General features: G+C 46.1%; 1 long non-coding RNA gene across 1 annotated transcript; it reads left to right on the top strand.

Annotated features, from left to right (window-relative positions):
• The first annotated feature begins 6,114 nt into the window (after positions 1-6,114).
• On the top strand, positions 6,115-9,797 carry LOC112426557 (uncharacterized). The gene is made up of 4 exons (XR_003017940.2): positions 6,115-6,476; positions 7,203-7,320; positions 7,486-7,627; positions 8,577-9,797. It is a non-coding gene; the product is annotated as an uncharacterized lncRNA (long non-coding RNA).
• The last annotated feature ends 12,617 nt before the right edge of the window (positions 9,798-22,414 follow it).

Below are 22,414 nucleotides of genomic sequence, written 5' to 3'. Positions count from 1 at the left end.
TGTATTTTTTAGTAGAGACAGGGTTTCACCATGTTAGCCAGGATGGTCTCGATCTCCTGACCTCGTGATCCACCTGCCTTGGCCTCCCAAAGTGCTGGGATTACAGGCATGAGCCACCGTGCCCAGCGGTATTTGTTTTACTTTTAAAGCCTGTCTGATTTTATTCATTTATGTTTTTCAAGCTTTATTTTATATTATTAATCATTTTAACATACTTTAATTATCTCCTCTGATGGTTGTATAATCTAAGGCTCTTGAAAGTCTAATCCTGTTGTTTGTTGGGTCTGCAGACTTTTGCTTATGTTTTTTCCTTCAGTGTTGTATGATTTCAGATTGTGAGCTCATCTTCAGCAGGACTTTAATCTGGAGAAACCAGTGTAATCAAACTGCTTGCTTCTAACAGAGTATAACTGGCCCATACCAAACTTTATGTTACTTCTTAGCTCAGGGGTTTCCAGGTTGTGCGGAAATTGTTTATTTAAACCCCAAACCCACGAAAGGCTCATGCCAGTGGTTCTGAATTCTTAAGGGAGACATTTCCCCCTCTTGAGCTAAAGCTCAGTTCAAGATAAACATACTTTCTTCTCATTTCTTTCTGCTAGGGATTGACATCTTATGCAATTTTTAAAAGGACATTGTCCTTCCAGGGTCCTGGCTTTAGGTTGACATCTCAGTGCCAACACACCACCTCCCACAGGCTCAAGAATTTGTTTCCTGTCCCTGAACAGTATTAAAGCCTGAGCATCTGTGCAAATAAGACCAGCTCTAATACCAATACCACTCTCATCTGTGGTAACTGTAAGAGACAGCCAATGTGCTTGCTTTCCTAGTTTTCAGTTCTCTCTTGATTTCTAGCTCCTGGGAATTTTTGTGCAGTCAGCTTTGTTAATAACAGATAGTATTTCTTGTTTATAAGCACCAGGCGCCATGTTAAGTGCTTATTGTATGCCTTAACCCATTTAACTCCTGTTGCACCCCTTGAGGTGTGCCATTATTATCAGTCCTGTTTTCATATAAGAAAATTGAGGCATAGATAGGTAAAGTAACTGCCCAAGGTCTTAAGGCAGTTAAGGGATTAAGCTCAGATTGGAAGCTTAGGCCAAATGACCTCAGAGCCCATGCCCCCGCTTTTTTTTTTTTTTAGACAAAGTCTCGCTCTGTCACCCAGGCTGAAGTGCAGTGGCCGGATCTTGGCTCACTGCAAGCTCCACCTCCTGGGTTTATGCCATTCTCCTGCCTCAGCTTCCCGAGTAGCTGGGACTACAGGCGCCCGCCACCTTGCCCAGCTAGTTTTTTTGTATTTTTGTAGTAGAGATGAGGTTTCACTGTGTTAGCCAGGATGGTCTCAATCTCCTGACCTCATGATCCACCTGTCTCGGCCTCCCAAAGTGCTGGGATTACAGGCTTGAGCCACCACGCCCAGCCAGCATGCTCTTAACTCATACTTTTTATTGCCTTAATTATGTTAGATATAGTGAACTCCAAGTTTTTCTTCAAAGAATCAATGTGTCAGTATGTTTAGCTCTCTTATTCTTTGATTCTCCATTTTTAACTTTCTGGTTCTCTTTGCTCTCTTGCATCTAGCTTCAGTAAACAACTTTCTTGCCAGTTCTAATTAGTAGTTCACATCTGTTCCCCTGGTCACCTGCTTTGGCCTGAGCCATCCTGAGTCACCTGTTCTTTAAACACTCTTCCCGCCAAACTGCTGACCCTGCCACTCCGGCTCATACTCCTGCTCTCTCTACTAAAAATAACAAAAAATTAGCCAGGCATGGTGGCAGATGCCTATAGTCCCAGCTACTCGGGAGGCTGAGGCAGGAGAATGGCATGAACCCTGGAGGCGGAGGTTGCAGTGAGCGGAGATTGCGCCACTGCACTCCAGCCTGGGTGACAGAGCAAGACTCCGTCTCAAAACAAAACAAAACAAAACAAAAACAGCCAATCAGAATTAGTTTAGACTGTGTGGTCCAACCCTAGCCAATAGGGGAACAACACAGCAGTAGAAGCTACCTGCATCAGGAATAAGAACCCCTTCCCTTCCCCTATCCAGGTGTGCTCTCACCATTACTCCATCTGTGAGTCGCACCCTTCTATAGAGGTAAAGAATTGCCTTGCTGAGAAAATTAAATTTATGTTCAAGTGCTATTTCTTTGCAGCACTGAGGAATAAGCATTTGTTTCTAACTATTAGGATATTTAGGTGTTTTTCTAACAGGAAACAATTTAGATTCCATATTGTAGTTTCACTGTATTTCTCCCCAAACATCTGAATCAAGAATAACTGCATGAATAGGTGTGCTTTCTGTCAAACTGACAGCCTGACAATTATTTTAGCTGGTAGCACAGAGAAAAAGTTGAAGCCTGCACTTTGGGGAAGAAGCCAAAATCCAGGCTCCATCATGAACTGCTAATTCCATCTGCTAACTCAAAGAAAATGACTTACAGCTGAAGAAATTGGAGTATCTTTGAGTTGTCAGGGTCTTTACAGACAGTCCTTATCAAAGTGTGGTCTATGGACCATCTGCATCAGAATCAGCCCAAGGCACTTCTTTAAAATGCAGATTACCCCGAACGTAATAATTCTGAATTCCTGGGGTCAGGTCCAGGAATCTACCTTTTAAAATAAGCTCTCCACCAGGTTCTAATTAGAATGTGCATGGGGGTTTGAGAACCACTCACTGCTCAGTGTTTGCTTTGGAGCCCAACCTGGGACCACAAGAGGCACACCAAAGCCTTCTTACCTTCCTTTCATGATGTGGCACCACACACTCAATGCACAGATGAGGGAGCAAGCCCATGAATGTGGCCTTCTACTGGGGTTCCATGGATCTTGGGTTCCTGCCATACCACTACTACTAATTACATTACTATCCTACCATTAACTGCACTATGCTGTAAGGAATGGTCTTGACTGCTGTCTATTTCCCCATACAGTCTGTGAAGGCAGAAAATGCTCTTTGGCTGGCTTTACATCCTTGATACATAGCATGGGGCCTAACATGTAGTAATCACTCAATGCTTGTTGAATGAATGAATAAATTGTTTGAACTGCTTAAGAGCCCCCTACTCATCAATGATGTGAATGAATAAATTGATTTGAACTGCTCAAGAGCCTCCTACTAATCAATGATGTGGTGAGGGCTAGAACCTCAGTCTTTAATTATCCCAAGAGGCCTTTAAATCTTCCAACTCTGCTATTCCAGCAGTCATTTTTCTCCCACTCTTTTGGGAGCATATGGAATTTCCTTTTTGCCAAGAGAAGGTTCGAGATATGGGATAGCAATGCATTCCTTCTTACTCCCCTGAATCCCACTGAGACACTGGATTTGTTATCCAGTAGCTAACTGGGTGGGGGGTGGGGAGGCGGGGGAGTGAGGGTAGGGCAAGGGCAGACATTGAGAAGCTGTAATGTGAGAATCATCTGGAAGTGTTGTAGCCTGGACAGCGATGAAAATGGCCCAGCAGCTCCAAGACAGACTTCATCATTGTTGGTCCTTGAAGGCAGGGAAGCTGGGCCAAGATGCTACGAGGCTCCTAACAATCTTTCCTTTCCGAACAAGGCTCTTTAACTTGCAGGTGTGTCCCCGTCCCTACAGCACAGTGAAGCATGGCAAAAGGACCCTATGTCAGGAAAGCTAACCCCCATTACCTGCCAACACTACTCAGTGGAAGGGACAGTCCAGCAGGCTGGTATCTCTCCAAGGATCCACCTTCCTTCTTCAAACCAGGGTTTGAACCAGCTCCTGGGTCCAAGTTTAGCCCACTCTTCCAGTTTGTTATTTATGAAACATGTTTGATTCCAGCTCTATGTGCCAGATTCTCTGAAGGTTACTGAGATGAGTAGGACTTGGGCCGCGCCCTGACGGTTTAGACTAGAAGACAGGCATTCACACTCACTGCCAGGTCATCATTCAGGGAACAGCTTCAGGCTCGCAGCGAGGCCTCACCTTCTCATGCCTGAACAGCTTCAACCCCTTTGATGTTTCTCTGCAGGTGCCACATCATGGAGATTGTTATTTTAATGCTCACAGTGCCTACGTGATGTGGGACACCCAGTTCCAGCAGCGACCCACATGCTTGAGTGCCATGTAATCGCAGGCCTCTCAGCAGAGTTTTCCCGCACAGGAATCTAGAAACAGCACCCACCTCCCACCTCCCTCACACCGTCTCACTCCTGCCTGTCTCTCTCTGCAGTCTCTCTGTCTCCTTTTCTTTTACCTTTGGCTCACACTCCACTACATGTCTAAGTTTTCACTAATCTGGAAGCCTCTTGTGTTGTTGATTCAGGGTGGTTGTAGTCAGGCTGAGAATTCTTAGCAGTTAACCATCATGTTACCTTCCGCCCTCACAGGGTCTCCAAGGGGATTAAGGAAGCTGGTGCTTCTTAGGACACCAGGACACCAGACACGAGGTGGCCTACTTAGCAGGTGCCTGTGCTGTGCCCATGAACACTTGTGTTCATCCATTTGTTTACATGCATTTATCCAAGACAAGAGGGGACATACTGGTTTGTGTGTAGACGGAAAACTTTAGGAATGCAGTGGAGGCATGATGCAGCAATGTTCTTTCTCCAGGTCCTGCTTTTCTCTGCTCATCTCAGTTCTGCTCACTCTGCTTGGCTCCACCTCAGACCTGTTCTCCCTGGGGGCAGCAAGATGGCCCCGGCAGCCCCGGTTCCCACTCCCAGCCCCATTCCAATTCCAATGAAAGCGTCAGAATTGAAGCCTTTTTTTTTTCTTCTTCTTTTGAGACGGAGTTTCTCTCTTGTTGCCCAGGCTGGAGTGCAATGATGTGATCTCGGCTCACTGCAACCTCCTCCTCCCGGGTTCAAGTGATTCTCCTGCCTCAGCCTCCCAAGTAGCTGGGATTACAGGCATGTGCCACCACACCTGGCTAATTTGTATTTTTAGTAGAGAGAGTTTCTCCATGCTGGTCTCGAACTTCCGATCTCAGCCGATCGCCCTCGCTCAAAGTGCTGGGACTACAGGCATGAGCCACCGCACCCAGCCTAAAATGAAGTTTTTTTTTTTTTTTTTTTTTAGACAGAGTCTCGCTCTTTTGCCCAGGCTGGAGTGCAGTGGTACTGTCTCGGCTCACTGCAAGCTCTGTCTTCCGGGTTCACGCCATTCTCCTGCCTCAGCCTCCTGAGTAGCTGGGACTACAGGCACCCATCGCCATGCCCGGCTAATTTTTTGTATTTTTAGTAGAGATGGGGTTTCACCATGTTAGCCAGGATGGTCTCGATCTCCTGACCTCGTGATCCGCCCACCTCGGCCTCCCAAAATGCTGGGATTACAGGCGTGAGCCACTGTGCCCAGCAAAATGAAGCTTTTAATGGCAAAGGACAAAACGTGATATCAGAAAGTTTTCAGATGGCTCTTGCATTTGCTATACTACACCAACTTGGTGCTTGGCATCTGTCTTTCACCAGACAGTATGTTCCATTAAGGCAAGAATCTATCTTTCTTATCTATCGTTGCATCCTTGACACCTAGCACCATGTAGGGAACATAGCATCAAAAACAGTTGCTGAGGCCAGGTGTGGTGGCTCACGCCATTAAGGCAAGAATCTTTCTTTCTTATTTATCATTGCATCCTTGACACCTAGCACCATGTAGGGAACATAGCATCAAAAACAGTTGCTGAGGCCAGGTGCGGTGGCTCACGCCTATAATCCCAGCACTTTGGGAGGCCGAGGCGGGCAGATCACAAGGTCAGGAGATTGAGACTATCCTGGCTAACACAGTGAAACCCTGTCTCTACTAAAAATACAAAAAATTAGACGGGTGTGGTGGCATGCTCCTGTAGTCCCAGCTATTTGGGAGGCTGAAGCAGAAGAATCGCTTGAAACAGAAGGCAGAGGTTGCAGTGAGCCGAGATCACACCACTGCACTCCAGCCTGGGCGACAGAGCGAGACTCCATCTCAAAACAACAACAACAACAACAACAACAACAACAACAACAAAACTGTTGCTGAAGGAAGAGAAAGAGGAAAGAAGGGTTAACTTGAATAGGGGCTGGGCTCTGGGTATTCTTACCCCAGAGAAGTCTTGCTCACCCAAAGGCTCCCATTCTATGACCTCATAGAATAGGAAATCATCAGGCTCAGTCCAGGCACGGTGGCTCATGCCTAGAATTCCAGCACTTTGAGAGACAGAGGAGGGAGTCTCGCTTGAGCCCAGGAGTTGGAGATCAGCCCAGGCAACATAGCAAAACCCTGTCTCTATTAGAAAAAAGAAAAAAAAAAAAAGTTAAAAGAAATTTAAAAAAAAAATCATCAGGCTCTCAAAAAGTCTCCGAAGTACACCAGAGGGAAAAATAAGAATAACTGTGCCCCAAGGTCCAGGCATAGGAGACCAAGCGTGCTTCTTTCTGAAACAAGCAGCCATACTGGATGCACTCTCCTAGGCGGGCTGGATGACCATGTAGTGGAAGTCAGCCTCTGTCTATTCCAGGAAGGGAAAGTTGAGCTGGAGGTAGAACGATGGTCCATCTAGGGGAAAAGATAATCAACTCTCTGGCCTCATTTTAGTTTGAACTAGATCTACGTTTGCTCTCCAGCTTGGCAGAACAATGTTAACAAATGCCTTTCTTTTTCATCCAAATATTCCCCAGATGGTTTCACGAGTCCCTGAATGGTGTATGTTTTGGCATAAATCTACCCGCAGGACCTTTAAGAGGTCATATCCCTAAGCAAATTCGATAAAACAAAATGAGCAAGTCCTTGGGACAAACTGGAATTGTCTCCAAATCTAATATTGAGGCCTGATGCACTTTTTCAAAATGGAAGCCACCCCAGTAGCCCCTCCAGAAAAGGTGTTGAATTTATTCATCCATGAAAGCAGAGGGCTGGAAGTGCAGCAAAACTAAGGGTTGGAGAAACTCTTTTCTCCCAACCAACAAAACCAAGCAAGTTTGAGAGAAGGAAAGAGTTATTCTTGATTGAGAAGAGGTGGATGAACCTGGGAGGGAAGCAGAAGAGAGACGAGAAAAGTTTCTTACCCCCTGGTTCAGTGAAATGGAGAGAAGGGAGAATAGGGGAGGGGGAGGGGAGGGGAGAGGAAGGGGAAGGGAAGGGAGGGGAAGGGGAAAGGAAGAGGAAGATGGGTACATAGAAAGACCTGCAGGGCCACTAGAACACCTTCTCCTGGGCCTAGGAGGAGAGCTTGCCTAAATTCCCCTGAATCCCCTTCATGAAAAAGGTCAGTCTTCCTGGGCGAAGACCACAGAAGTCCACAAGAGGCTGCCTCCTGGGACATTATGGAAACAGGGGCTGTGGGCAGGCAGACTAGAGAGGCATTTCAGCAATGGTTTGACCTGGTATGTGAAAATTTTTTCTGCTTAGATAGTTGGCAAATATTTTCAAGGCAAAATGGAATTTATTAACAGAAGATATTTGTCAAGGATTGTTCTCTCCCCCAGCAACGGCCCCCTGCCACCCTATTCTTCATTTTTTATTTTATTTTTGAAACTTCTTCTTCCAAGGATAGAGGACTTCATCAACAAGGTTCTTTCATCTTCCTTTGTTGTTTGGATCCTTAAGCCTGGCTTGAAAGAAGAGGGAGAAGTCTTCAGGGGAAATGCTCCCTGCGCTGACCCACAGGATGGCTTCCTTCAACAAATGCAGGTATCAGCTTTCTATCCTGGGAAGAGCCTGGGCTGATAATGAATTGTCATTCCAGGGGAATTCATTTTGTTCACCCTGGCATGGGCTTTGGGGGCCCACAAACCTGAGTCTGAATCCATAATCCCCTAATTATTAGCCATGTGGCTTTCATCTTAGTGAACCTACGTCCATTTCCGTAGGAGTAGAGCAAGGGGAGAATAGGTGTTGGCTTTTGCCATTGTTAGGAGGATTCAGTGAGATGGTACATGTTCAGTGTCTGGTACAAGGTCTGACCCAGAGTGAAACCTCAGTACATGTCAGTTCTGTTCCTTCCAATACAGGATAGAGACCCTAATGGGAGCCTGCTCATGGGCTACTCAGCTAAGCATTAGAATATGGCAGCTTTAGGTATCACTTAATACAGGTAAGAATCCAGCCTTCACAAAACCTACAGATAACCAGAGGCAGCAAAAATAGGTAATATTCATTGAGGGTTTACTAAGGACCAAGTGTTCTAAACATTTTACCTGTGTGAACTTACTTAACCTTCACTAGAATCCTATTATTATGCCCAAAGCAAGAGAATGGCTGAACTAGCATTGGAAGCCAGCCCACCTGGCTCTCCAGCCAACTTTCTTAACATCACTGCAGCAATGGAAGGGAACCACTGGATTAAATCATTTCAGACATTGAACAGGGGTTGAGAGATTGGCTCTTTCAGGCCCTTGTTTTGCAGAGAAGAAAAGCAAAGCCCAGAGAGGGAAATTCCCACCCAAGGCCTTAAAGCTGCTGGTGGTGGAGTAGCTCCTGGTGTCTCAGGCCAGTGTCTTGCCACTGTCAAGGAGAGGAATGGCCAAACCACTGGGGAGAGAGACTGTGTTATTGACCACACTGTCTATGAGAATGGCAATTCCCTAATGGAATTTTATGCAAATTTAACCCACACAAAAGGCCAATCATTTTTTTTCAGCCACCTTTGATTAGCTGCCTGCTACAAGAGAAACATCAGGAGGTGCATATTGCCATGGGGGGAACTAAAGATGGAGGATCCCTCATTTGTGGAACTGGGAATGGGCTTTGGGTCACATGAGGCTCATCCCTGATGAGCTAGAACGTGGCAGTTACCTGAATCCAGAAACCGATGTTAGGCTCTGTATGGACGTGCAGAGGAAGAAGGACCTGTCACTATGTCTACAGAGGGGTCAGCAAAGACACACTTGCAATGACCCTAAGAAACCATGGGCAAGTCTCCATTTTTTTCCTCAGCCAAACCTGTATGCACTGGTACAGCCAAACCAATTATTAAAATATTGAAAAACTTCTGTATCCCTTGGGAAATAGCCACTACCATGAGCCCCTCTAGTGCCCTTCTCTCCTGGCACCTTCAGACCTCCCTGAGTCCAGCAACGAAAGGGTTAACACTTGCCCCAGCAGAGAGCCTCTGGGAGCCTCCTGCCTTCAGAGCTGTCTGTTAAGACTGGTCTAGGACTAGCTTCATTCTTACTGTTTTTAAATAGCTTGAATGTCACCTCCAGATGAAGCTCCCCGAAAAGAATGAGACATCTAAATAGAGCCACGTGGGGTCCATCTGGGGTGGCTCCCCGGAGGACAAATTTTGCAAAGGAAATCTGAAGGGGTAAGAGATGCAATTTAGTGGCTAGGAGAGTGAGGGTTTGGACAAAGCTCTGATTAAGGAGCAATCCTCCTGTGGCATGCTAGGGTTTAAACACAGGGTTCAGAGTGGCATGCACATCCCTCTGCCCTCGGCTGCCCTCTGCGCACTGCTCCTGTCACAGACTCTGAGGAGAGGCCTAGCAGCCAGTGGCCGCCTTATTAATACTCCTTGATCTGCCACACTCCCTCCCCTCATCACACAGCCTGGGAGCTTATGGTCCTAGACAACATGTGCTGGAAGAATGCAGATCAGAGCAGCACAGAGGACTCCCCGACAACCCACAAATCCTCTGCCCAGCAGGGTTGCCAAAGGTCATCCAAGCAGGGTTGAGGGATGTAGGAGGCTTCACTCAGATTCAGACATTTGCAGAGAAAGAAAAAGGTTCAATAACTTCTGGGGTATGATGTCCCACATTGTGTGACAGCTGGGAAAGGGCTCCTTATCTTCATCTCATCCCCGCTGTTCAAACGGAGAAAGAGCAGACAGGGCTAGGGAGGCAGAAAGAGTGAGGGTGAGACAGAGCCCACTCACCTTCCCCTACACTGCAGTGGAAATGCAGGGCCAGGCTGGCGTGTGTTTCGCTGGCTCTGAAGCCGGACAGTCCTGGGTCCATACCCAGGCTCCACCCTTACCAGCTATCAGACCCTGGGCAGGTTATTTAACCTGTTGGAGCCCAAAGTTTCCTTGTTGATAGAACAGAGATAATAAGAAATCAGGGGCCCTGTGAGGATTGAGTGAAGTCATATATGGAAGGCATCTACCATGTGACTATTGCTGGTTCTCTTCCTTCATCTTATTAGGCCAGGAAACAAAAACTGTCTCCCGAGCCATTCAAAGGTTATAAACTAAGTTTAGGAGATTTTTCTTCCACCAAATACTTTCTCCCATATCTTCACCTGGTTTTTCCTTCCCTTGAACTTCCCAATCCTTGGCCCTTTCCTAGGAATAAAAGGGCGACAGATGCCCAGGCAATAAGGAGATGGTTCCTGCGGCCAAGTAGATATTTCAGAAGGGATGGCTTCTGCCATCTTGTACTGTATATCAAGAACCTCCCAAAAGTTCGCAGGGTTTAACCTGGAACTTTGACTTCTAGGAATCAAAGTGAAAACATTCAAGAATTTAAAGGTTCAAAGATTTAGAAGTTTATGTACAAAGCTGTGACACACATACATATGCACACTAACACATATGTGTGGCAATATATATATATACACACACACAAACACACATATATCACAATCTAAATGTCACATAAATTTTGCTAAACGAATTAAAAGAATTATTTATTTATGGTAGAACATTATAAAGAACACTATATATGATAGGACACTGTAATGAAAAATCAGGTTTGAGAAGGTATTTGTTGAGAGAGAGAGAGACCTTGAAATACATAGTACAGTGAAAATTCAAGACCCAGAACTGTATTTATGGGATGATTTCAAACACCCAACAGATGTCTGAATATAGACAAAAGGCTGGAAAGAAATTTGCCTGGATGTGAGTTCTGGTCAACTCTCAGTGTTGGCATTGGAAGTGAGTTTTATTTTCCTCATGAAAGTAATTCATGTCCATGGTAGAAAATTTGAAAAACACAAAATGATATAACACGAAAAGGTGGATTTTAGTTTTAAAATATCTTAAAAGAGGAATGATTAGTCTGAAACTGATACACACAAAAAATGTCAACAATCAAAACCTTCAGCTCCTTGACTACCAGCTGCAATGTTTGCAACACTATGCTCTGCACACAGCTATGCACACACGCACACACATGCACATGCGCACTCCGAGATTCCACAAAGACATGCAGTGAAGTCCCTTGGTGGGGTTACAGGAGCTGAGGCTGAGATGAAGCTGTCCATTGGAAGAGAAAAGACATGAAAATAGGAGGAGAGGACTGTGAGGAGAAACGAAATGAGAAAAGTGGCGAGTGGGCTTCTAGGAATAAAATTCCTGCTAATCACCATCTTCATTTAGAGAGATGGGCTGAGAGTCTTTTGCCAAAGAAAGAAGAGTCTACAGGATGGCTGGGACAGATGCTATTTTAAGAAAAATATATGAAACCATCTGGAGGCTGAAGGGCTTGTTCACCAGAGCCAGGTGGGCCCATTTTCTATTGCAAATAACAAACCACCCCGAGACATGGTGGCTTATGGGACAGTGGTCATTCATGCATCTGCAGCCTGGGCAGGGCTTGGTGGGGTAGCTCACCTCTGCTCCATGTGCTGTCCGATGGGACGACGTGACTGGGGGTGCCCAGGACAGCAGCCCCCAGTCCTGGCACACTGGTGCTGGTCAGCCGGGAGCACAGCCAGGGCCATGGGCTCCTCTCCACGTGGGCCTCTCCTCCCCAAGGGCTACTTTGGCTTCTTGTGGGCACAGTGGCTGCGTTCCAAGAGTGAGTGTCCCAAGAGACAGGAAGTGAGAGCTGCCAGTGTCTGAAGGCCTGGGCCCAGAAGTTGGCACAGCACTGCATTCATTTGTCAAGTAGTCACAAGGCCAGATTCAGGGCAAGGGGAGACAGATCCCAATTCTTGATGGGAGGAGGGTCAAAGAATTTGGGGGCCACATTTTAAAACTGCCACAGAGGGGGACACACAAGATCAATTCTTGGGGGGCTGCTCCAGCCCAAACCGTTTACAACATCGTAGTGCTCATGAAGGACAGATGGGATGAGAAGTTTGAGGCGTGAGCAACATCACACCATATCCATAAAAAACTGCCTGTTCTGGCCTGGGAGGGAAGCCCAGTTCCTCTCTGGCCCACCTGGCCAGCCCCCACAGCATGGCTTCCTTCAGCCTCTGGGCTCTTCTCCTTCCACCTCTTCTGTCCTTAACAATCCTGAACAACCTCCAGTTCCCACAGGTCCCCAGGGCCTGTGTGAGTAAACGGAACATCCTGCCACTCCTCAGAGCCAGCTATAAATGCCAAATGATGTCAGGGAGCACTCAGGTGTTTCCGGCAAGAGAATTGGCCACTTTCTGTCCATGGGACTGACGAAGCAGAGGAGGGAGCTGGTCGTACTTTGTCTGGCCGGTGTGCAGGTGTGCAGCTCTGCCAGGACTGGTCTTCTCCTGGGACTTTAATGCCCATAAACTTCTGAGAGGGGACCTCACAGATGAGTCCAGCCGTGAAGGGGTATGAGCCTCAGCACAGGGAAGTGGCTGACTCAGAAAAGAGGGGACTAGAACCCAGTTCTCCCAAGTTGAAGTCTGATGTTCCCTCCACCAGCCCATCTCCTAGGGTGCATTCGTTCCTACTAGCAATGGAGCTTCTACTGTGAGCGAGGCTCTTACACATAAGGGAGCTCATCTTTGATGAGAAAATGTTTCCAGTCCAACACCTCCACCCACAAAACCCCAATAGGGCATCTACACATTTCCTGCAAAGAAGCCACAGCTCAGCAGGGCAGATCTGCAAAGCCAAGGTACACTGGCTCCTGTTCCAGAGCTCAACACCTCTCACCCACCCTACCAAAGGTGAAACTTCTCTAAAGTCCTCAGTGTCACCTTTTGTAAAGAATGGGAACTGTGCTTTCTATGCTGTGATATATTCAAGGTTGATTTTCTATAACAATGATGCTTCAAGTGAATTACCATTAAGTAAAAAGCATGATCCGGGAAGTCACGGTTTCCTGTTCACCATACCACCCCATATGCCCCAGGACCAGGATAAAAAACACAGCCCAGTGTTGGGGGTCTGCTATAACATTTGAGTTCTGGGACCAGATGGCCCCTGAATCCAGGGATCTGGGCAGGAGAGCCTGGAGCATTAGGGTTCTCTTATAGCCATAGAGCATGCCTTGCCAGGGTCACCCCAAACAGGTGTGCAAGCATCAGGGTGCCCAGGTGAAGGCACAAGTGAAGGCTGAAATTCTGCTTGGGACCGACTGGCCAAAACACCTCCCTCAGGCAGCAGGGACCTGTGCCCCTCATCCTTTTCCACCAGCAAACAGAATTCACCCTCCCAGTGTTCCTGGTGTATGATCTTTTAACAAATGTTTATTGAATACCAACTATGTACCTAAGACTGTCATAGACACTTGGAATAAAGAGAAAAACAAACAAAATCCCTGCCCCTGTGAAACTGATGTGCTAATGGAAGAGGCAATATGATGTCAGGAGTAATAAATTCTCTCAAGAAAAACAGAGTGGGGAGGGGATGGAAGACAGGGAGGCCGCTCTGGACGCACTGGTCTGGGAGAGTCTCTGAGGCGGTGATGTCTACGCAGAGGCCTGAGTGGGGTAAAGGAACCCAAGGAGACATGGTGGCAGTAAGATCCCAGCCAAGGGCACATCAAGCCTCAGCGCCCTAGTGGGAGCACATTTGTATTTGAGATTGAAACAAGTGAGCAAGGGAAGAGAAGTAGGAAATGAATCAGAGGCTCCTGCTCTCTACACTGCGTGGGACCTAAAACCAGGAAGATAGTACTAGCATTTAAGTGCTGGGTATATGTCAGGCACCTCTCTTATTCCATTGTTAAAACCACCCTAGGAGGGAATATGTAGGCTCAGAGGAACTACCGGATCACACAATACTGAGTGACTAACGTGGAATTTGAACCCAGGAGTGTATGACTGAGCAGCCTGTTCTGTTTCCACTAGAGCCTCCTGGAGACAGGCTTTCTTTCAGGGTCCTGAGGCACTTTTATCTGAGCAGTCACTGTACGGGGCACATCGTCTGACCCACTGTCTGAGCCCAGGAGAAAACTGTGACAAGTGCCTGCCCTTTGGCCATCAGCCGCAACAAAGGCAGACCACAAAGACCCACTCTTACCCATGTCCGGATCCCCCACCTGCCCCTCTTCCCAAGCCCCAAAAGGGCTATGGTTTGTGTACCCATGAGATATCCTGAGGCCAGAACAGAGAGAAACAGGACTGCTAGACAGATCTAGAGTCCCAGCCTTCGAGTTCCCTCTTTCTTGGAAGCAAAGGAAGACCAACTGCGAAGTCACATGAAGAGACACAGAAGGGCTGAGCCAAAGCACAGCAAGCATGGTGCCATCTTTTTTGTTTTTGGATGGAGTTTTGCTCTTGTCACCCAGGCTAGAGTGCAATGGTGCCATCTCGGCTCACTGCAACCTCCACCTCCCGGGTTCAAGCAATTCTCCTGCCTCCTGTAATCCTAGCTGGGATTACAGGCGCCCATGACCACGTCCAGTTAATTTTTTGTATTTGTAGCAGAGATGGGGTTTCATCATGTTGGCCAGGCTGGTCTCGAACTCCTGACCTCAGGTGATCCACCCACCTCAGCCTCCCAAACTGCTGGGATTACAGGTGTGAGCCACCACATCTGGCCATACGGTGCCATCTTTAGAACTGCAGAGAGCTCTGTGTCAATTCTATGGTTAGTATCCTAGAAACCTTTGTTTTCTAGACTAAGGACTCTTGGGAATCACATTCAGGGAACCAGAAGTGACTGAGATAAGTCAACGACGTCGTTTCTCTTCCTCCTGAAGTAGAAGGACCAGGGAATAAGCCAGAGTACACAGGCACCCAGCCAGGAGGAGTCCAGGCTTGGACTATTAGTCAGCAAGTTCCACCATGGTGAGCAGAAAGCACAGGCCAAGCGGCTTTAATTCAGCTGAAACCCCAAACCACCAGGCTGTGTATTCACCTCACTGGGGTACGAAAAAGATTTGGGGGAGAGTTAGTGCTTAAGACAAAAGTCACTTTCCTTTCCAGTTCTGATGATTCAAGATGTATCCAACCATTATTTTCCAACCACTTACTAGAGGAAACCTTTTACCAGCCTTCCTGTCTTTTTCTTTATTTTATTTTATTTTTGAGAAGGAGTCTCACTGTGTCCCACAGGCTAGAGTGCAGTGGTGCAATCTCAGCTCACTGCAACCTCTGCCTCCCAAGCTTAAATGATCCTTCCACCTCAGCCTCCCGAGTTGCTGGAACCACAGACTACTCAGACTGGCCCAAACATGCCCCTGCAGGCAGCAAGGACCTGTGTCCCTCACCCTTCTCCACCAGCAAGCAGAATTCACCCTCCCAATGTTCCTGGTTTACGATCTTTTAACAAATATTTATAGAATACCAACTATGTATCTAGGACCATTATAGACACTTGGAATAAAGAGAAAAACAAACAAAAGGCCTGCCCCTGTGAAACATATGTGCTATGTTTTTCCACACCACGCCTGGCTAATTTTTTGTATTTTTGGTAGAGACGGGGTTTACCATGTTGCCCAGGCTGATCTCAAACTTCTGAGCTCATGCGATCCTCCCACCTCAGCCTCCCAAAGTGCTGGGATTATAGGTGTGAGCCACGGTGCCTGGCCTATTCCTCTTTATTTCCTTTTTCCTTTATATATTCTCCTCATCCATGCTTGAGTGTTCTTTCTCTCTCTCTTTCTCTCTCTCTCTCTCTCGTCTCATGTAATCTAATACAAAGGAATATTTTTCTTTGGGATTGTGGGGGAGGTTCTCATGTCTGGGAGCCTGGCCAAGGTATATGTATTTACAACATCTGAGTTCCATTCCAAAAGTTTGTTTCATGACCCTGTTCCTTTGATTACAATCTAATCCTATGTATGGGCAGGAACGTTCTCTGCTGCAGCACCGGCCTTGAAAGAGGCATATTACCAGCTATCACAACCTCCTCCCTGGTCACCCAGTTCAAAGACAACACACACACCCCCAGGCCTCTTCCTACCAAGCAAAATTTTTAGAAGAACCATGCTCGCAGAAAATAAATAAGACATTTTCAAAGAGACATCAATCTTAAAACTTGTCCTGAGCTTCTTAAAAGAAAAAGAAAAAAAAAAAAAAAGAGTGTTAGAGTAGATCAGTCTACGATTTAAGCTTTCAGGTTGTGGGAAAAAAAAAACACGTATGAGTTCAATGCTAGCAATGATATTAAACATATATCAACTTTGTGTGCGGAAATTTTTTTTCTGATTCAGTGCATTTATGAGCAGCCTACACCCCACTTCGGAACAGAGGCATGGAATAGTGAAAGATGCCTCGCCAGAAGCAGCCCTACTTTCAAATCCTAACTCAGCCACTTAGTGCCTGTGTATGCAAAACTATTTCTCCAAACTTCAGTGTCCTCATCTATAAAATAGAGACAAAAAATATCCAATTCTTTGGGTTGAAAGAATTCAATGAGACAAAGTCTTAAAGCTCTCAACAAATGTTAATTTCTCCCATACGCACACCCTTGCCTTGCGTGCAGTTAAGAGAGGCTGCAAACAGGCATTATCAGACCCTTACCATCAAAAAGATCACAACCTGTGGAAAGATAACATTTAGCAGTATATAATAAACTGCAGAATTGGTGCTAGGTCGGAAATAGTCAACACAGAAACAGGGCATAAAAGAGATGGCCCCTATCAGCAGGGCTTTGGGGAAGCTTCGTCAGGAAGGCTGCACAGAGGTGGTCCGTGAAGGGTGGCGAGGCTGGCACTTCAGGCTCAGGTGTGGAGGGAGAAATAGATTCCCATGTTTGTGGGAGCATAGGACAAGACTGACCCGAAAAGGTGGGGATGATGTGACAGGGAAGGGGCAGTGTAATGGTGTGGGGACACTGGAAAGCCAGGCAGAGGCAGTTGACCATGATTTCATTTGAAATGGTATTCATTGTCAGCTTTGACACCGTAAGATCAGAGCTCTATGGAATGAAATGCCTCCCCTCTCCCCAGACAAGAGGCAACCAGTGGGAGAAGGAGGAGCCAGTGGGAGGGACAACCACAAAAGAAGGAGGGTGGTGGAGTCCATCCACTGCTCAGATGTAGCAGATAAAAGGGAAGAGGAATCACAGATGCCTCTTGGTTTGCATCAGGAAAGCAAGCAAAATATGCTGACAATACCGGAGGCCCAGAAGTTAGAAAAGGGAGTTGCCCGAAGAAGAAAGAGCCATTTGGTCCATTTTGAACAAGTTTATGTGAGATGCCTGAACAAGAGCGCTGTGTGTGTGTGTGCTCTGCAGAGTGCGTACCCCTTAGCGGGAAGGCCTGCTTCCCCTTCTATTCTACTCTACCCACTCTTCTCACTGTATTCCAGTTTCATGTTTCTTAAAAACTTAGCTGAATTGATAGCTAGGTGTGCCTGGAGGGAGGAAGTTACGCAAGCTGTCCCGAGGAAGCCAGAGGTGTGTTCAACCCCTGTGTTTCCTGAGTGTTAATTGGGTTCCTGAAGCCATCAGTTAGTGGTTCCCAAATGTTGTGTTCTGATTCTCCCACCTTTTTTGCGGAAGAATAAGAGTTTCTAGAAAGGATCTGACTCCAAACCAGGCAAAGTCCCATGTCTTAGAGGGAGTCAATACTATTAAAATTATTGGGCCCAAAGGTAATTTGGAGATATTCTTTAGATGCTCTTAAGAATATTGTTCCTGGATTATGCATATTCTAAATATCTTCTGTGATTCACATCTTCACTTTCTTTAAGGAACCCTTTGATAAATCGTCATAGGTACCACGGATGGGTCCTCCTGCGCATGCATTCTGCCTCCAGGGAAGCCCACCCTTCTCTGCTGATGCAGTTCAGCATGGCTTTGGCTGGCAAAGTCGTGTTGGCTTCTGGGCACCAGAATAGCAATCAGGCCCCGAGGCAGCCAGCATCAGGAATCGAGAAAGGGAGTTCCAGATGGAAGCGGCAGAGTGTGAAGATGCTTGACTGCAGGCCAGTCCCGTGGCGGGGGGAGAGGTGTGGGGGTTTGGAATGCCCTAAAAGGTTCCAGACCAGAGGCAAAGCTGCTAGAAAAGGCTGAGCACAGACCCAAAGGAAAGCCCTGTATCCAACCCCTATGTTAAGATGTGGGGAATTACAGACCCCCCAGGATTGAAATCATCCTCCCTCTAAGAACATCATGTCCACTGTTCAACCGTCTGCCAAGATTACCAAAGCAGAATTTTTTTTTAACCGAGATGGTAATCCGCCACGACTCCCACAACTCCCATGGGTCATTCAGTCGACCCCTTCTACGCAATATTAAGAAGGGAAACTGCACTGCCTTCTATGCAATATTAAGAAAGGAAAGAAGTCTAACTTTAGATTTTTCTGGACAATTTGAAGAAACAAACACAGAGAAAATGGTTTACATCAATGAAATGGATAAAAGTTAGAGAACAGAAAGAACTTCTCAGGAGTCTGAGAAAGTATGAGAGAACAACCACAGTCTGAACAGTGAGTCTCAGTATTCTTTTGTGAAAGAGCCAACTACACTAGGCCTCAGTTTCCCCACCTATAAAATGGAAAGACCATTCCTTGCTTTGCCTTACTTGACATTGCAAAGAGTAAAGCCCATTTGAGATGTTAAAGGCCTTGGCGTGTTGAAAGGAAGTGTCTGCAGGGATCTATGAACTGAGAGGTTATCCAGCCATGGAGATGGGAAAATGAGGACTGTCCACCCTAGAACATCTACCAGAGGCACCTAATGAGTAATGGGGCCAGAACCATTTGTAATGTGCCACCAGACTGTGCTCATCCTCTTGGCTGCCAACACTCCTCCTGCTTTCAGATGATAGCCCACTTTTCTCCATCAAAGGAACTATGACTTGACTACTCCTAAGGCTTGGTGATCCCAGGCATTCCAAGATCACCTCCCAGAAGCCTCCATCAGAGCTACCAAGCAGCAACTGCAGACTCCTCCTGGAGGCAGGAAACAGTCACAGGCCCAAAGGGAGGTGAAGAGAGAACACTGAGGCACTGGTTTAAAACCTGAGAACGTGAAGCACCATCTCAACATGTAGGTTTCAACTAATGGCAGCCTCAGTGAGCCCTGGAATCCCACTGGGGTGTCTTGATCAGAGATTGGAGGAGGCCAGAACTGGTTCCGCATCTCCCACCCCTGCCTCAGCCACAGCATCTCTGATGTTATTGGTCTTAAATATTGGGATATTTTGTTTGCAAAAAGAGTTCTAGGACTCTAAAACTGTTTATGAAACACTTGTCTGCACTAGTAAATTTTATTTAAAAAAACCAAAGCATACAGAAGAAAAACTAATTGCACCTAAGACTTTAGAATCATATATCACATCCAACAGAAGAATTCTACTAGGAAAAATGCCCAAGCTGTTGCCCCCAAACTAATGTAACATGCTCACAAATGGCATCTGCCTTTATATTCTCGCTATGTCTTTATTTAGCTTTCCCCATTCTCTCAATTCCTAAGTACTCCTAGAACAGGTAGAGATGCTGCTGTTTAGGAAAATGTTCCCTGAGTATCCTCCTCTAGGCCACCGCAGACCCTTCTCGCAGCTCTGTTGTGTGCACCTTCCATACTTAACATTTGGTACTGCAGATAGATCTAGACTATGAACACCTTGAGGACCGGGATCATGTGTAATTCCATCAATCTATGTGGCCCATGTTTCAGCACAGTGCCAGTAACTCAGGAGGAGTCTGACAGACCTGAATGAACAAATGAACGCATTAATGCACGAAGACACTTCTACACAAATATATAATTTCCTGGTTTCTCTTCTGTAAGTTAACATCTTCTATGTTTTTTTTTGTTTTTTTCTTCTAGGTCACAGAGGGCTAATGCTGTAAATTCTCTCTCAGGGGAAAGCTGGGCAGACGCACTTGGGAACATTTAAAAAACTAGGTTGGCATTGGAGAGGAAACAGCCAATATATTTAGCCACCCATGGCATGCCAAGGCCTTATCGAGACAGAAATAGGCACTGTAGGAGGAATCTCAATTAAATATTTTTCTAAGCAGTCAGCTCTGGGCTTTGCCTGAACATGGATAGAGAGCTGGGGTGAAGCATAGGACAGAAAGCCAAGAAGATCTCAGTGGGGCTTCTGAATCATCCTGGGGCTTAACTGCTTGCAATGTAAAGCTGGTGACCCCAGGGGGCAGGGGTGCTGGCCTACTTTCCATGTCCAAGGAGCAGGACACCCTCCCTGCAGGCACTTTCCAGAATCCCCCACATTTGGGGGACCCATCCTCTCTGCCATACCTACTCTTAAGTGGCACCAAGTATCTGGAATATTCTTCCTATGAGCTTTACCCAACTATTTCCAATAGTCAACACTCCCTAAGAATCCCGTCTTATCCAGAAAGTATTCCTGGAATGACTTGAGGAGAAACACAGTGACACTTTGGGCATAGAATTCCACCCTGAGGCCTGGTTATCTTCTCCCTTTGTTAAAATATGCAGCACTTCAATCCAGAGACTTAGGGACAACTGCCCTGAATTGACTGGGGTATCAGGATGGGCTCCAGTGCTGGGCAGGGTGAGAGTGGGAGCGGGTATCTGGTGGGGGTGCAGACAGTCCAGTGCAGAATGCACGTATGAATAATAAGAAATCTCTCTTTTTTTTTTTTTTTTTTTCATATTTGGGCTTTTCCAAATATGGAAAACAGCTTTTCCCACTTAAAAATGTATCATCAACCTTTTCCCATGTCATTGCATGTTCTTTTACAATGTGATTGTTAACATCTATATAGCATGCCCTCATTTGGAAGTCATTTTATTTAGCCAGTCTCCAGCTGTTAAGCATTTAGATTGTTTCCTGTTGTTATCACACTATGATGAACACCCTCAGGGTGACTGTTGTGTTAATTTCTAATCATTTCAAGAAGCAGGCTAGCTGGGGTTAAGAACAAGGGTGTTGCAGCTGTTCTTCCCGATCTCAATCCCAGTGTCATGACTTGTTCCTTGTTAGACCTTGCTCACATGACTTGGTCTTCACATGCCTCATTTTCTTTATAGTAAAACGTACTAATAGTACTTACTTTATAGGGTTGTCTTAGGGATTAAATATGTTAATAAATATAAGTGCTTAAAACAATGCCACTTTAACACTGTGTATGGTTGAGAAAGTATTCAGTGAACTTTAATTATGATATCTTTGGATTATATTCCTTGAGGAATTTCTGGGTCAGCAAATTTGCATATTTTAAGGCCTTTGAAACATATTGCCCAACTGGATTAGGCCAATTTACATTCCCATAAGCAATCTATCAACACATCGGGTTGTTCACAGTCTTCTAAACCTCTTCTTTTAAAATACCCAAAACATTTACTGTGAGCAACCTGGACTTCTCTGTAGTGGTAGGATTCAGCACTATTGATCCCTTTTTCTTGAAACTCTCGACTCCCTGGTTTTCTTCCCCTGCCTTCTGGGTTTCCCTTTCACATCTCTGATCTTCCCTCCACTTCGTTGCCTCCCCTTTCCTGAGACCTCAAGATGCTGGGATGTTTCCCGAGGTCCAGACAGCAGTGGTCTTCTCTCCTTTCTCTACATCCCCTTTCTCAGAGGTCTCATCCACTCCAGCCATCCCCTTAGCTTCCTAACTGACACCTCTACTTCTCATTCGTCACAAGTGTTGTAACCCTAGTCTCCAATGACTGATTAATTCCAAGTGACTGTCCCATGGTTTCAAATTCCAAATCCAAAACCAAATCTACCACATCGGGTTCCCCCCCTCCACCTTCACAGGCAAGCTTCCAGTTTCCATATTCCTATTACCAAAACTTGAAACTTCAAAGTCACCTCGGATGCCACGCTCTGACATCTCAGCAGTCATCAGATCCAACATGCTATTTTTTCTCAGTATCTCCTGGACTGTCTCTTCCTTTCCATTCCTAATACTGTCACCTTTATTCACACTTTTATCATAAGGTTAAGTCCTCTTGCCAACCAGCTCTCCCTGGCACACTCCTTCCTTTGATGGGCTTAAAGATGGATCTTCTATAAATGCCCCACCACTTCCCTACTCAAGGCTCCTCTGCAGACCTCATCACCTGAACAAAGCCCATACTCCTCCCTCTGGCATCAAGAATTTCAAAGACCTGACCCCATTCTATATTTCCAGCCCTGTCTTCTGGACCTGACCTGTATTTCTCTTTGCCTGTAATGTCCATTAGCTCTAAATCCTATCTATTCTCCAAATAATTCTCCTCCCAGAAGTTTTTTCCGGCCACTCCAGCCTACAATAACCAGTTGTACTTGGGACAGTTGGGCTACAAATAATAGTTTGAGAAACACTCAAATTGGCCTCAACCATAGGGATATTTGTTAGCTCGCGTCACAGGAAATCTACACACAGAAGAGCTGAAGGGCGAGGCTATAGCAAACACTGCTGCTCTTTCCTAACAGAAGTTCAGTTTTGCTCAAGTCTCCCACTCCTCTTTTTGTTCAAGTCTGCACAGTGTCATGCTTCTGGGAAGCT

This window comes from Macaca nemestrina, chromosome 11 (genome assembly GCF_043159975.1).
Source record: "Macaca nemestrina isolate mMacNem1 chromosome 11, mMacNem.hap1, whole genome shotgun sequence".
In the NCBI taxonomy this organism is placed as follows: Eukaryota; Metazoa; Chordata; class Mammalia; order Primates; family Cercopithecidae; genus Macaca; species Macaca nemestrina.
The sequence above is the reverse complement of the archived record's forward strand: the minus strand, read 5'-3'. Positions and strand labels throughout refer to the sequence as shown.